The sequence below is a fragment of the Cyclospora cayetanensis genome, unplaced genomic scaffold, assembly GCF_002999335.1.
Source record: "Cyclospora cayetanensis isolate NF1_C8 unplaced genomic scaffold, CcayRef3 CcayRef3_contig_58, whole genome shotgun sequence".
Taxonomy (NCBI): domain Eukaryota; phylum Apicomplexa; class Conoidasida; order Eucoccidiorida; family Eimeriidae; genus Cyclospora; species Cyclospora cayetanensis.
The window spans coordinates 101,980-114,989 of NW_020312568.1; the positions used below are offsets into that span (position 1 = coordinate 101,980).

Sequence of the window (13,010 nt, forward strand, 5' to 3'; positions counted from 1 at the left end):
AGCAGTGAAAGCAACACTAACATTCGCGCTTACCACCAGGAGAACGCGCTTCACTCAGACCTCTAAGGAGTGGAATCAAAGCGTGTGCTGCAGCAGCAGCAATCGATGGTCGTGCATTTGCGCCTGCTGATTCAGCGAGTGACTGAGATGCTGCTGGAGTTTGCTGAGCTGTCGGTGAGAGAGGGGTGTTTCTGGCAGCGAAGACAAGCCCTCGCAGCTGCTGAGCAAGCGCTGGCGATTGCACGAGGATGTCAGGATGATCTGAGTTGCGGTGTTGCTGCAACACTTGCTGCAGCGCCAACATCTGTTGCTGCAGCAGCTGAGCCTCCTGCAGAGATGGGGTAGAAACAGCACTTGAGGGAAGGGGCGGTTGTTGTTGTTGTTGCTGTTGTTGTTGCTGCTGTTGTTGCTGCTGTTGGTGCTGTTGCTGTTGTTGTTGCTGTTGCTGCAACTGAAGACGCACTGCAGGATCGCGTAACAGCAGCTGCTGCAGCCGCTGCAACGTCCTCTGATGTACGGAGAATACGCTTCTCTGAATTAGTTGCAGCTGCTGCTGCTGTTGCTGTTGCTGCTGTTGCTGCTGTTGTTGTTGCAGCTGTTGCTGCTGCTGTTGTTGCTGCTGTTGTTGCTGTTGTTGCTGCTGTTGTTGCTGTTGTTGCTGTTGCTGCTGTTGTTGCTGCATGAGAAGCGCAGCAGACTGCGCGCTGAGAGTCACCTGTCGTGGCAGATGCGCAGCCTCCTGCTGCATGTTTGCTGAAGGCTCACTCGAACTCATAAGCCGCGAGACTTGTGCTTCTTCTTCTTGCTGTTGCTGCACTTGTTGCTGCACTTGTTGTTGTTCTTGCTCATGTTGTTGCTGCTCTTGTTCTTGTTGCTGCTCTTGCTCTTGCTCTTGTTGCTGCTCTTGCTCTTGCTCTTGCTCTTGCTGCCGCTGGCGCTGCTCTCGCTGCAGTAGCAGCAGCTGCTGCTGCTGCTGCTGCTGCTGCTCTGCGCGGAGGTAGTGTGGGGAGTGATAAGATGCTAGCCCAGCCTCGTCCGTTAGCACGAGCACCTCAGGCTTCCTGCCTGCAGCGTGATGATTTCAGCGCATGCACCAGACACTTGGCACAGAGTTCGTTTCAGACGCTGAAGGGGAGTGTTGCCTCGCCAAACACCCCACAGCGCCATCCAGAGGACGAATAGAGAGACGTCGCGACGCTTTCGCCGCAGGCACACCCGGAGACAGAGGCTCGCCAGCAGCATTTTCGGCAAGACTTTCTAGCGGAGGGAGGGGAACGGAGGGTGGAAGAAGCCTCCAGTTACGCCGCATGCAAATTCGCGAAAAGAGCGATTCTTAGAGAGCGAAGCAGACGCACAAAAGGAGATACAGACACGAAATCCATCAACACCCTGCAAGTGCGGTGCTTACCGAAGGCACGCGAGACAGACTTCGCCAAGTTGGAGTAGGCAGCCACGGAAAAGACGAAGCGTCTCGATTCTTCGCTAACAGCTGCAACAAACTGAACCGCCTGAAGCGACAGCAGCAACAGAAGCAGAAGGAGGAGCAGGAGCAGCAAGCAGCAAATTCAAGTCTCTCAATCTCTCCGAGAGCAGTGTGGCGAAGCCTAAGCAATATACAGAAATACATTGATGTACACATCTTGCTTGCAGCTTTTGATTGCACACTCACACGTGAGCGGCATGCATGCAGGCATGCAGACATGTCTGCATGTCTGCATGCAAACACACCCTGAAAGCGGTGCTTCCTCTTTCGCACTCTCAAGCAGAGAGAACGCCAGACACAGACACGCCGATAGGGAGGTGTAATGGAGACAAAAAGAGCAGCACAAGGGAGAGGGAACGAACAAGGCAGAGAGAGGCTTACAATGGGGGAGACTGATCCTGGCTGTGTGACAGCCGAACAGTCTACCTCCCTTGCAAGCTGCAACAAGGGGAGTGACGCTGCAAGACGAGGAAGCTCCAAATCCTCTGGTCGAAGTCGCAAGCAATTCGAATAGCGATGTACGACTGCAGCGCTGCAATGCGCTCGGCAAACCTGAGAAATAAAAAATATATATATATATATACATTTGCGCACATAGAGATATATATATTATACATGTACGTGCAGAGATCTATACATATGTATACATATGTATATGTATATGTGTACATACATATGCGCAGAAAGACAGACTAACACAAACACAGACACTCATCCAGACACTCATCCAGACACTCATCCATACACACATACCGACACACATACACGTGTACAGACTGACAGCAGTGGGAAGCGCACACACACACATCAAGCACTGCATGGAAGAGAAGGCAACAGACTGTAGCGGGGGTGTGTAGAGGCGCAGACTGCCTGGGTGTAAGAGAGGCTGCCAGGAGCGAGAAAGGAAGGGAGCTGCTGCACAAGGGTAGGAGATTTGGAGGCAAGAGCGATGTTTAGCGGGAAGCGTTCTAGCGAGGTTGGGAGAGCACGCCTCTGAATTCTCCTGTCGGCTAAGTGCAAGCGAGGAGCGTCTCCTGCCGCTGAAACGCGCTTGCACGCAGCTCCTGCCGCTGCTCCCCTCCCCCCTCCTCCTGCCACGTGCCGTCTGTCTGGAGGCATGCATGCAACGCACCTGCCGAAACACGAAGAAGTCGGGAAGCGGAAGGAAGCAGCAGATTTCGCCGAGCAAAGCCGCAGAGAGGCCTTTACGCTCGCTCCTGCCTTGCTGATTCGCATGCAGCGATGGAGAGGAGCCTAGACAGTTGAGCATTGCTTCTCGAGAATCCGAGAATGCAAGAAGAGGGCGTTGCCTCACCAGCGGCACATGCACGAACCGTCTGCAGACGGAGACGACGACTGTGGGGTCGAAGAGGTGTCGAGCCTTGAAGAGTTGCATTTCTTGCTCTCGTTCTGCCTTCTGCTGCTGCTGCCTCCGCGTCTCTTCTTGCTCCTTCTGCTGCCGCGACGGGGGAGAAGCGTGGTGCTGGTGAGGTTGTTTGCCGTGCTTCTTCTCGAGGTGTTCGCCTTCCTTTCGCTGGCAGCAGCGTCTCTGCCTGTTTCGCGGCACTCTCTGCCCTTCCTGCATGCGCGAGACAGAGTCTGGTGGCACCAGCAGCGTGCTGCTAGCGCTGCTGGAAGCGTCGCTGCGATGTTTCCGACTCTCTGCGAGGCTGCTGGAGGCAAGAAGCACTCTCTCGTCAGGAGGCAGCAGAGCAGCACTCAAAGTATCTGCAGCATCGGGCGCAGCGTCTGGCATGCGATCTCTCCCAATGTCGATGTCAATGTTGTTATTGTTGTTGCTGCTGCTGCTGCCAATGTCAATGTTGTTGTTATTATGGCTGCTGCTGCTGCTGCCAATGTCAATGTTGTTGTTATTATGGCTGCTGCTGCTGCTGCTGTCAATGTCAATGTTATTATTATGGCTGCTGCTGCTGCTGCTGCCAATGTCAATGTTGTTGTTACTGCTGCTGCTGCCAATGTCACCGTTGTTACTGCTGCTGCTGCCAATGTCACCGTTGTTACTGCTGCTGCTGCCAATGTCGACGTTGTTATTGTTATCATTGCTACTACTGCTCAACTCCGCAGCTGCAGCGAGAACTGCCGCAGCAAGACGCTTATGCGCCGCTATAGCTGCAGGAGGGAAGGCAAGCGGAGAGGGAGGCTCTGGAGTTGGCAAACATTGAGCAAGGGGAGGGGGAGGAGCTGCTCGATGCAGCCGTCGTGGCACTCGTGCTGCTGCTGCTGCATCAGTCGCGTTGCTGTGATGATGCGCAGAATCGAAGCATGCAGCCGCTCCTTCCGCCCCTGCTTCCTCGCAGCCATGCTGCTGCTGAACAAGGCGTGTAGGTAATAACGCCGGCGAGACATGACTTGTTTGTGCTGCAGATGCCATCGCTGCAGCTGCATGCGCTGCGGTTCTAGGAGAAGGGCGAGAAGGCATCATGGCTATGGAGAAAGGACTGCTATCGCTGTCGCTGCATGCCGTGCAGCAGCTGCTGCTGCTGCTCCACATGCTCGAGCTGCTGCTGCTGCTGCTTCTGCTTCTGCTTTCCTGCGGATGGCTGCCGTGCTCACTGCCGCTGCTGCTCGTTCTGCTGCTGCTATTTGTACTGCTGCTCCTGCTGCTGCTGCTCTTGCTGCTGCTGCTGCCAGCACGCGCGTGCCGACGAGGAACCTCCTCCCCAAAGCCTTCCCTCCGCCTACGCTTGCGCCTACGCCTCTGCTGCTGCTCTTGCTGCTCCTCTTGCTGCTGCTCTTGCTGCTCTTGCTGCTGCTCTTCTTGCTGCTGCTGCTCTTCTTGCTGCTGCTGCTCTTCTTGCTGCAGCAGCTCGCCAGAAGGAAAAATCCTTCGGTCCAGAGTGTCGAGCAGCAACGGAGACAAGACGAGCTCTCTTAACATCTGATGCTCCCTCTGCATGCGATGCAGCTCCTCCTGCAGCTGCTGCTGCACTTGCTTCTGCTCCGACAGCAGCATCTCTGCTGGCATTGCACACGAGGCGACACACAGCGAACTGTCTGCCCTACCATACTGCTGCTGCTGCTCATGCTGAAGATGCTGCTGCTGCTGCTCATGCTGAAGATGCTGCTGCTGCTGCTCATGCTGCTGCAGCACAGTCACCGGCAGCAACCTAAAGGATTCCAAGCAAAATGTGTTGAGCTGCTGCTGCTGCTGCTGCTGCTGCAAAGCAGCCGCCACTGCGAATGCCGAGCGCATGTCTGCTGCTGACTGTAACGCAGATGTCGCTACTGCTCCCTCAGCACCTGCTGCTGTAGAAGCAGCAGGAGCTGCAGAAGCTGCAGGAGCTGCAGAAGCTGCAGGAGCTGCAGAAGCAGCAGGAGCTGCAGAAGCAGCAGAAGCAGAAGCTGCAGCAGCTTCAAGAGCTGCCGCTGTCAAAACTGGGCTGAAGGTAACCGTTCTTGCAGTCGTAGCAGCAGCAGCAGCAGCAGAGGGAGTTGCAGCTTCTTCTTCAGAAGACATGTGCATGCCAGCAGCTGCTCCAGAAGCAGCTCCAGCAGCAGCTCTCGTCGTAGGCGGAGTCGACTGTCTCCCACTTGCAAGACTAGATGCAGCAAATGCTCCCATTCTCAGCGAATGACGCAAGCCTAAAGCCTCTGCTGCTGCCAGCATCAGCTGCTGCTGCTGCGGCTGCTGCTGCTGCTGCTGCTGCGGCTGCTGCTGCAGCTGCTGCTGTGGAGATGCCCTATTGGGTAGCATGCGGATTGTAGGCGCATAGACGCACAGACATACGCCATAAAAGTCTTGCTGCATGTATTGCTGCAGCAGCAACTGCTGCTGCTGCTGCCTCCACACAAATGCAAGGTGCTCCTGCATCCCCCGAGGTTCGCCAAAGGGAAGGAGTGGCTGCTGCTGCTGCTGCTGCTGCTGCATCTGCATTTGATGTTGTTGGAGCATCGATCGCAGAAGCAACACGCGTTGATGCTGCTGCTCCAGCTGCTCCAACGCCTGCACACGCTGCTGCTGCTGCAGCACCTGCTGCTGTTGCTGCAATTGCTGCAGCTCCTGCAAAGGCTGCAATTGCTGCAATTGCTGCTGCTGCTGCACACGGAGGGCGGCTGTCTGCCTGCGAGGCGCAGACGGCAGCTGCAGCTGCTGCTGCTGCTGCTGCTGCAATTGCTGCTGCTGCTGCTGCTGCAATTGCTGCTGCTGCTGCAGCAATTGCTGCTGCGCACGGACGCCAGCCGTCTGCCTGCGGGGAGAAGACGGCAGCTGCTGCTGCTGCTGCTGCAGCAGCTGCCTCTGCTGCAAATGAAAGATCAGCAGCAGCTGCCGCTGAACGCGCAGATCGTCTGGTGGCTTTCCCAAGAAGATGGATGTGCTCAGAGGGAAAGGCGGTCCGAAGCCAACGAGCACTTTAACGCTTCCACTTCTGATCGAGATGTTTCTTCTCGGAGAAAAGTTGGATCCTCCACTGCAGGAGAGTGCAAACTGCCGAGACTGAGAACTGCTGGAGCAGCACCCCCCTCTTGCGCTGTATTTACTTCTTTCCGTGGGGTATAATAAGGAGGCTCTGCCGCAGCAGCAGCCGCAAGAGGCATCACTACTCGAGCTGCTGCCGTGAAGAGAAAAGAGAACTGCGTGTCTGTTTGGAATTTCAAGACTGCTACTGTTTCTGCTGCTGCTGCTGCTGCTCCTGCTGCTGCTACTGTTTCTGCTGCTGTTTCTGCTGCTGTTTCTGTTTCTGCTGCTGCTGTGCCTCTGCCTGCTGCTGTTTCTGCTGCTGTTTCTGCTGCTGTCTCTGCTGAGATCTCCCGGATGCTGCACAGCACGCGACATCGGAGGCTCAAGCAGCAGATCTGTTCTTTGTTGCATTAAAGAAGATTCGCCAGAACCACTTTCCGCAGCAGCGTCCAACACCTCCCCCGAGACAGCTGCCGCAGTCGAGGCTGTATCTCCAAGAGACGCTGGAAAAACACCTTGTTCGCCTCGCAACAACGCTGGTGTTGCAGCTGGTGTTGTCGTTGCAGCTGCAGGTGCACCAGTACGTCCAGAGATGATACTGTTGCTGCTGCTGTTGGCACTACTACCACTGCCAACGCCGCTGTTGGCAGCATCGCTGTTATGCACTCCAGCAATTCTGTCACGGCTTGTGATGCAGAGCAGCAGGGGAGCTGTCTCGGAAGGTAGGATGCATCGATTAGTCGCAGCGACTGCGTAGAGATGGCATTCCGCGGAGTTCAAAGGCAGGCAGGCGCCTCCTGTGGAGTGTCGATACTCCCGCCGTTCCTGCTTGCCTTCCAGATGCTGCAGCCACTGGCGAACGTTCAAGAAGGTGAGGGGTCCAAGTTGAAGACTTTCGAGAGGGAGGAGTTCATCATCAGCTGGCAGCAGATCCGATGAGGCAGCACCTCCATCTCTGCAATCGAACTGCGCATCGGGGAGGGGGGGGAGGCAAACTGCCTGATTCGTCTCTCTCGCTGAGGAAGCCTTCCTGCTGCTGCTGCTGCTGCTGCTGCTGCAGCTGCATGCAATTCTGCTGCTGCATGCAATTCTGCTGCTGCATGCAATTCTGCTGCTGCTGCTGCAGCTGCTGCTGCTGCAGCTGCTGCTGCATGCAACTCTGCTGCACACCCCACAGCCAACTGCGCTGTCGCCAGTGCGTGAAGCAGGTTGAGCAATCGGACGAACAACCTCCGACGGGCTGCCAGGCACAGCAGCAGCAGCAGCAGCAGCACTTGCAGCTGTTGCTGTTGCCGACGGTGTTGTTGCTGCTGCGGCACTTGCTGCAATTGCTGCTAGCCGCTTGCTGCTGCGAACTCCTCTCAGCGTGGCGACTTGCGTGATGCTCTCGCTGCCTTCCGTCTCCTGCCTTGACAAAAGCCGTTTTCGACGCAACACGCCGACTGCTGGAGCTGCGGAAGCTGCAGCAGCAGCACTGGGGAGAGAGATCGCTGCTGCTGGCTGTCTATCCTGCGAAACGCTGAGCGTCGTCGCTCCTTCTGCTGCAGGAGAGGCTCCTGAAGAACCGCTTTTCACTGCCCTCCTGCCACCAACACACGACTCTGCATGCGACGACACGTGCTGCTGCTGCTGCTGCTGCTGCTGCGCGTGAGGCTCAGGCTTCGTCATTCTCGACGTTTCTTCTGCCTCGCCTCCGTCTGCAGCTGCTGAACAGCCACAATTACAGCTGCTGCAGCTGCTGCTAGCAGCAGCAGCCGCCGCCGCAGAGCTAGCACTGGAGCTGCTGCTGCTGCTGCTGCTGCTGCTGCTGCTGCTGCTGCCTGCAGATCGCATGCGGCAGCATTTGTCTTGCATGAAGCGAAGCCACATGAGATTGCAGCCGTCACAATTGAGTCGCGACGGCATTTGAATGCTCAAGGAGTCGGCGTCTTTGCTGCGTGCACTGCCTTCCGACGACGTCGCTGCTCTTTCCTCGCCTCCATCTGCACTCCACGCGCTGCTGGAAGTCTGCAGCAGCACATCTGACGCTTCCTGCTGCCGGAGTGTCTGCGACTGCAGTCGATGTGGCCGAAAGTATTGTTTCAGAAGCGGCTCATTCGACTGCAGCACGATGTGTCTCGCAGGAGCACCTTTCGCAGCCGCGGCGGCTAGCTCGCTCGCAGACTCCCCTGCTGCTGCCTTCAGCAGCAAATGGCGCTGCGCCATCAAGCACACAATCAGCAGCCCCCTAACTGAATACGTCGGATAGCTGTTTTCCCACGTGGAGAGCGAAATGAGGCTGCCGCCTTTATTTGCTGAACTCCCGTTGGTGGTGGTGGTGGTGCTGCTGTTGTTTTTGGTGGTGCTGGAAGAAGCAGCTGCTGCTGCGGCTGGTTCCGCCAAGGCATCTGCAGAATGCGCGCGTCTGGGGTGTCTGCTGCTGCTGCAGTTTCCACGAGAATTGCTGCACAGCCGACATCTAGAACTGCCGCAGCGGCAGCTGCCCAGAGCAGCAGCTGCTGCTGGTGCTGCAGCTGCTGTTTTCGTTGCTGTTCTTGCTGCTGCTTTTGCTGCAGTCGCAGCTTGTGCGCGCATGCGCGGCTGCACACCTGGAAGCAAGAAGGGAGCCTTGCTTGGTGCCGCAGCTTGTACTGTCTCTGTCTCTGTGGCTTCTTCTGCGTCTGCGTCTGCGTCTGCGTCTGCGCGCTGCTGCGTTGCCATCTCAGCCGCAGTCGCTGGCTTTCCTCCAGACGCGCCTTCCCCAGCAGCAGCTGCTGCTGCCGACGCAACAGCCACTGCATCTACGAGCAAAGGAGCTGCGAGACAGATCGCCTGCCCCTGGCTGACAGCGACAGGATGTCTGCATTCGCAAGGCACAAAAACGTCGAAAGCGGCAGTCTCAGTTGCAGCAGATACGCCGCAGCAGACACACCACTCAGATGACAACAACGCCTCTTCGAGTGCCTGTTGTTGCGGCGAAACACACACAGAAAGGCGTGCAAACGAAGGAAAATATCTCATTCGCTGAAGCTTCCACCCCTATCCTCCCCCTTCACCAAGATCCAAGCGAAACGCGAATGGCTTCCGTCCTTGTCGCCTTTTTCAGCTTCTCGTCACGGATAGATAACGCATTCGCGACTTTTTAAATCACACATCCGACGATACATTTGTCTGATCTGCATCCTTACGAAAGGCATGTCGAGTGCTCTAACGCCTGCATCTCCCATAACGCATGTCTTACTTGGAGCTATCGTCATGCTGGCACGGATACTTGAGACGACGGGGTAGCAAAACAACCATCACAGGCTCTAGCGAAGGTTCACTTGGAGAAGAAAGCTGCACCAACAGCAACAGTAATAGTAGCAACAACAGTAATAGTCACAGTAGAAATAACCGCAGGAAGCAATCCTCTTACCCCCATCTTGCGGCACGCAAGAAACAGAATCAACAGCCGCAAAAAAGCAGCCAACTCTCTGAGCGCTAAAGTGCCTCCCCCCGCTGCTGCAGTGGGCTGCATGCGCCACTGCACTAAAAGGGGGTATGTGTGTGCGTGTGTATTTGTTTGTGCACTTGTGTATGTATGCATATGTATGTGTGTATTTGCTAGTGTTTGTTTGCGTGTGTGTGTGTGTGCGTATGTGTATATGTGTATGTATGTGTGTACTTGTGTATGTATGCATATGTATGTGTGTATTTGTTTGTGTATTTGTGTATGTATGCATATGTATGTGTGTATTTGTTTGTGTATTTGTTTGTGTATGCATATGTATGTGTGTATTTGTGTATGTATGCATATGTATGTGTGTATTTGTGTATGTATGCATATGTATGTGTGTATTTGTTTGTGTATTTGTGTATGTATGCATATGTATGTGTGTATTTGTTTGTGTATTTGTGTATGTATGCATATGTATGTGTGTATTTGTTTGTGTATTTGTGTATGTATGCATATGTATGTATGCATATGTATGTGTGTATTTGTTTGTGTATTTGTTTGAGTAAATGTATGTCTGTATTTGTTTGTTTGTGTGTTTCCACCCCTCCCGCTCCCTCCTTCCTGCTCTATACGCTGCGCGCCTCTTTTTTCCACTTACCAAATGTGCAATGTCATGAGGAGACATCCAATCCGAAGGCGCAGAGAGGGGGAGCGAGTGGTAGTGGACGTATGCAACACGCGATAGAAGGAGGGGAACGCGCAATTTGCTGCTGCTGTTTTTGCTGTTTTTGCTGTTTTTGCTGCTCTTTTTGCTGCTGCTTTTGCTGTTTTCGAAGCAGCCACACTCTGGATCTACCCCTGCTTCAGCTGCAGCAAGCTTTGCAGCCTTCTCGCAACAGCGCAACACCTCTGCCTCTGCTTCTGCTGCCGAAGTGGCTGCTGTAACGCTTGCTGCAGCATCTGTTGCGTTTGTTGCATCGACGTCTGCCGCTGCTGCTGTTGCATCTGCGCCTGCTGCGGCTGTTGTTACTCCTCCTTCTCCACGTTGCAATCCTCCGCAGAAAGACTTCCAACGGCTGGAGCGCGCCAAGGCTGCAGCAGCCGCTTCTCCTATCTTCAAAGACGAGGCAACTGCACTCTTCACCCCTCCCGCAAACGGAGTCTGACTTGTGCCGCTGCCGCTGCTGCTGCTGCTGCTGCTGCTGCTGCTGCGCGTTTTGGGTGCTGCGGCTGCTGCTGTAGCGGCAGCAGCAGCCGCTGCAGCTGCAGCCGCCGCTGCTGCAGCCGCTTTTTTTTGATTGCGCGTTGTAGGGGTCGTTCCCTTCACAGAGGTTTCATCGCTTGCGCTTGCGCTTGCAGCAGCAGCAGCAACTTCCACGAATGCATGCGCCATATCCCACTCTTCGAACCGCTTTTGCCCAATCGCTGCCAATGCACACAAACCAGCTTCCTCGAAAATGTCTGCTGCAGCAAGCGTAGCGGCGAAGTGCGGCAAGCCGAGCAGCAACAGCGACTGCAGCAGCTGCTGCAGAGCGAAGGCATGCAGCAGACGATACTCATGGCATCTTCGAACTTGTTGCAGTCTCTGCTCCGCAGCAACAACTGCAGCCGTTGAGGCTGCCAAAGGAGCAATTACAGACACCGGGCCGTCCAGCAACACGAGGTGTATAGACTGCTGCTGCTGCTGCTGCTGCTGCTGCTGCTGCTGCTGCTGCTGCTGCTGCAGCCGCAAAAGCCTCTCGTGCAGCTTCCGCAAGCGTTCTCGTCGCTCATACAAGATGACATCTTCCTGCCGCCACTGAAGCAGCACGCGGATGTCTGCCCCTGTCAGCAGCAAGCTGCTGCTGTGATTGAGCCGTAGCAAATGAGAGTCTAGCCGCTTTTCTGCTGCCGCTGCTGCTGCAGCTGCCGAGGCTTCAACACATGCCGTCGCAGCTGAAGAGACTGAATTGAGCATTCCTCGCCAGCGGCTTGCAAAGAGAAAGGGATTCACGAGGGGAGCTGTTGGTGCAGTGGTGAAGTTTGTTGCCGCCAGTTGCTGTGCAGCAGTCTGCCCAATATGAGCTCCTGCATTTCGAGAATTTTCTGCGGTAGATTCAGACTTTCCGCTTGGCATGGCAGCAGCACTGGCTGCTGCTGCTGCTGCTGAAGCGGCGAAGTTTCCACTGCTCTGGAAGGCAGCTCCTAGAGATGCGCTATTACTGCTGCTGCTGCTATTGTTGTTGCTGCTACTGTTGTTGCTGCTACTGTTGTTGCTGCTACTGTTGTTGCTGCTACTGTTGTTGCTTCCCATCAATGCTGCTGTTGCTGTTTCGCCTGCATTCGTGTTGCTTTGAGCTCCACTCGCCGTGGTAGCCGAGGCAACAGAACGCGATGCGGCTGCAGCAGCAGCTGCAGCCGCATCGCAGTCAAAACAAGAGGCAGCCACACGGAGACGAGCAGCGAGGGGTATGCATGCGATGCCTCCTTTGATGAGAGATCTGCTGACGTCGAGACTGCTGCTGGCAGCAACTGCGGATGCCATGGTCAGAGAATCTGAAGCTGCAAGTGATACAGCTGCAGAAGCGACATGGCTGGATGATGGCTGGTTGGCTAATGCTGCTGCAAGTCGCAAACACGTCTCAGCACGCTGTAATTGTACCGCCCTATCACCACTGCTGTTGTTGCTGTTGTTGCTGATGTTGCTGATGTTGCTTTTGCTAATGTTGCTGTTGCTGCTGCCACGTCTTTTTACAGACTGAACGTTGTGAGAAAGCGCAGCTTTGGATGATGAATGTTCGTCTCCAGCTACTCCTTCCGCTGTTGCCTCCACTACACCCCCTGCCGCTGTAACAGAGCGTGTCAAAAGGCGGGTGATGTGTTCGCCTTCTCGCACAGCAGCAACACTCCCTGTAGCGGAGTTCATGCTGCTGCTGTTCATGCTGCTGCTGTTAGTGCGTGTAATATGCCGGAGACGCGACTGCGTGCCTGGTGTCGTCGCAGTCGTAGCAGCAGTAGTAGCAGGGAGTTCAGATGCAGCATCTGCATCTGAACTCGAAGCAGGAGCATCTACCCTTAGTGCCATGGTAGCTGCAGGGGAAGCAGCAGCAGCTGCTGTGACATCATCCCCTAGACTCTGCATTCGCCTTTCGAACGACTCATTGCAAAGGGTGGGCTTGCCAGCATGGATGGCTGCTGCAGTGTTGGCTGCAGCAACGCCTCTTGCAGCTGGAGCTGCAGCAAGCACTGCAGCTTCCGACGCCTGTGCTCTTCTCGCTAATAGCAGCACATGTGATGCTTTTTTAGGTGTCTCCTCGACGCTTGTGAAGGCATTATGAGTTGTCGTGCTGCGCTGCCGCTGCTGCACGACGACTGCCGTCAATTACTGCCCGTGGGTTGGTGTTACTGCTGCTGCTGGGGGTAGTCTGTTTCCACCAGCAGCAGCGGCTGCTCTGCATCCGCTAGTCCTCAGTCTGCTATTTGGCAAAGATGTAGAATTGGTGAATAATATATTCCTAATTCTTCAGCAGGGGGAAGACGATTCAGCTGCCTGCGGTGTCTGGAGTAGCCGTTGCTGCTGCTGCTCGCAGTCCTTCGAAGCCGCTTGCTCTCTCTCTCTGTGCATGCATGCAGGGAAGGGGACCTGGAAGCCTGGGAAATAGCCGGAAATAATTGGCTTAGACGTCACTGGGGATTTTAAAAGTCGTCTAACG

At 55.3% G+C, this 13,010-nt stretch overlaps 1 pseudogene; it reads right to left on the reverse strand.

Annotated features, from left to right (window-relative positions):
* Positions 1-16: 16 nt before the first annotated feature.
* On the reverse strand, positions 17-12,439 carry LOC113146756 (annotated as a pseudogene).
* Positions 12,440-13,010: the final 571 nt, after the last annotated feature.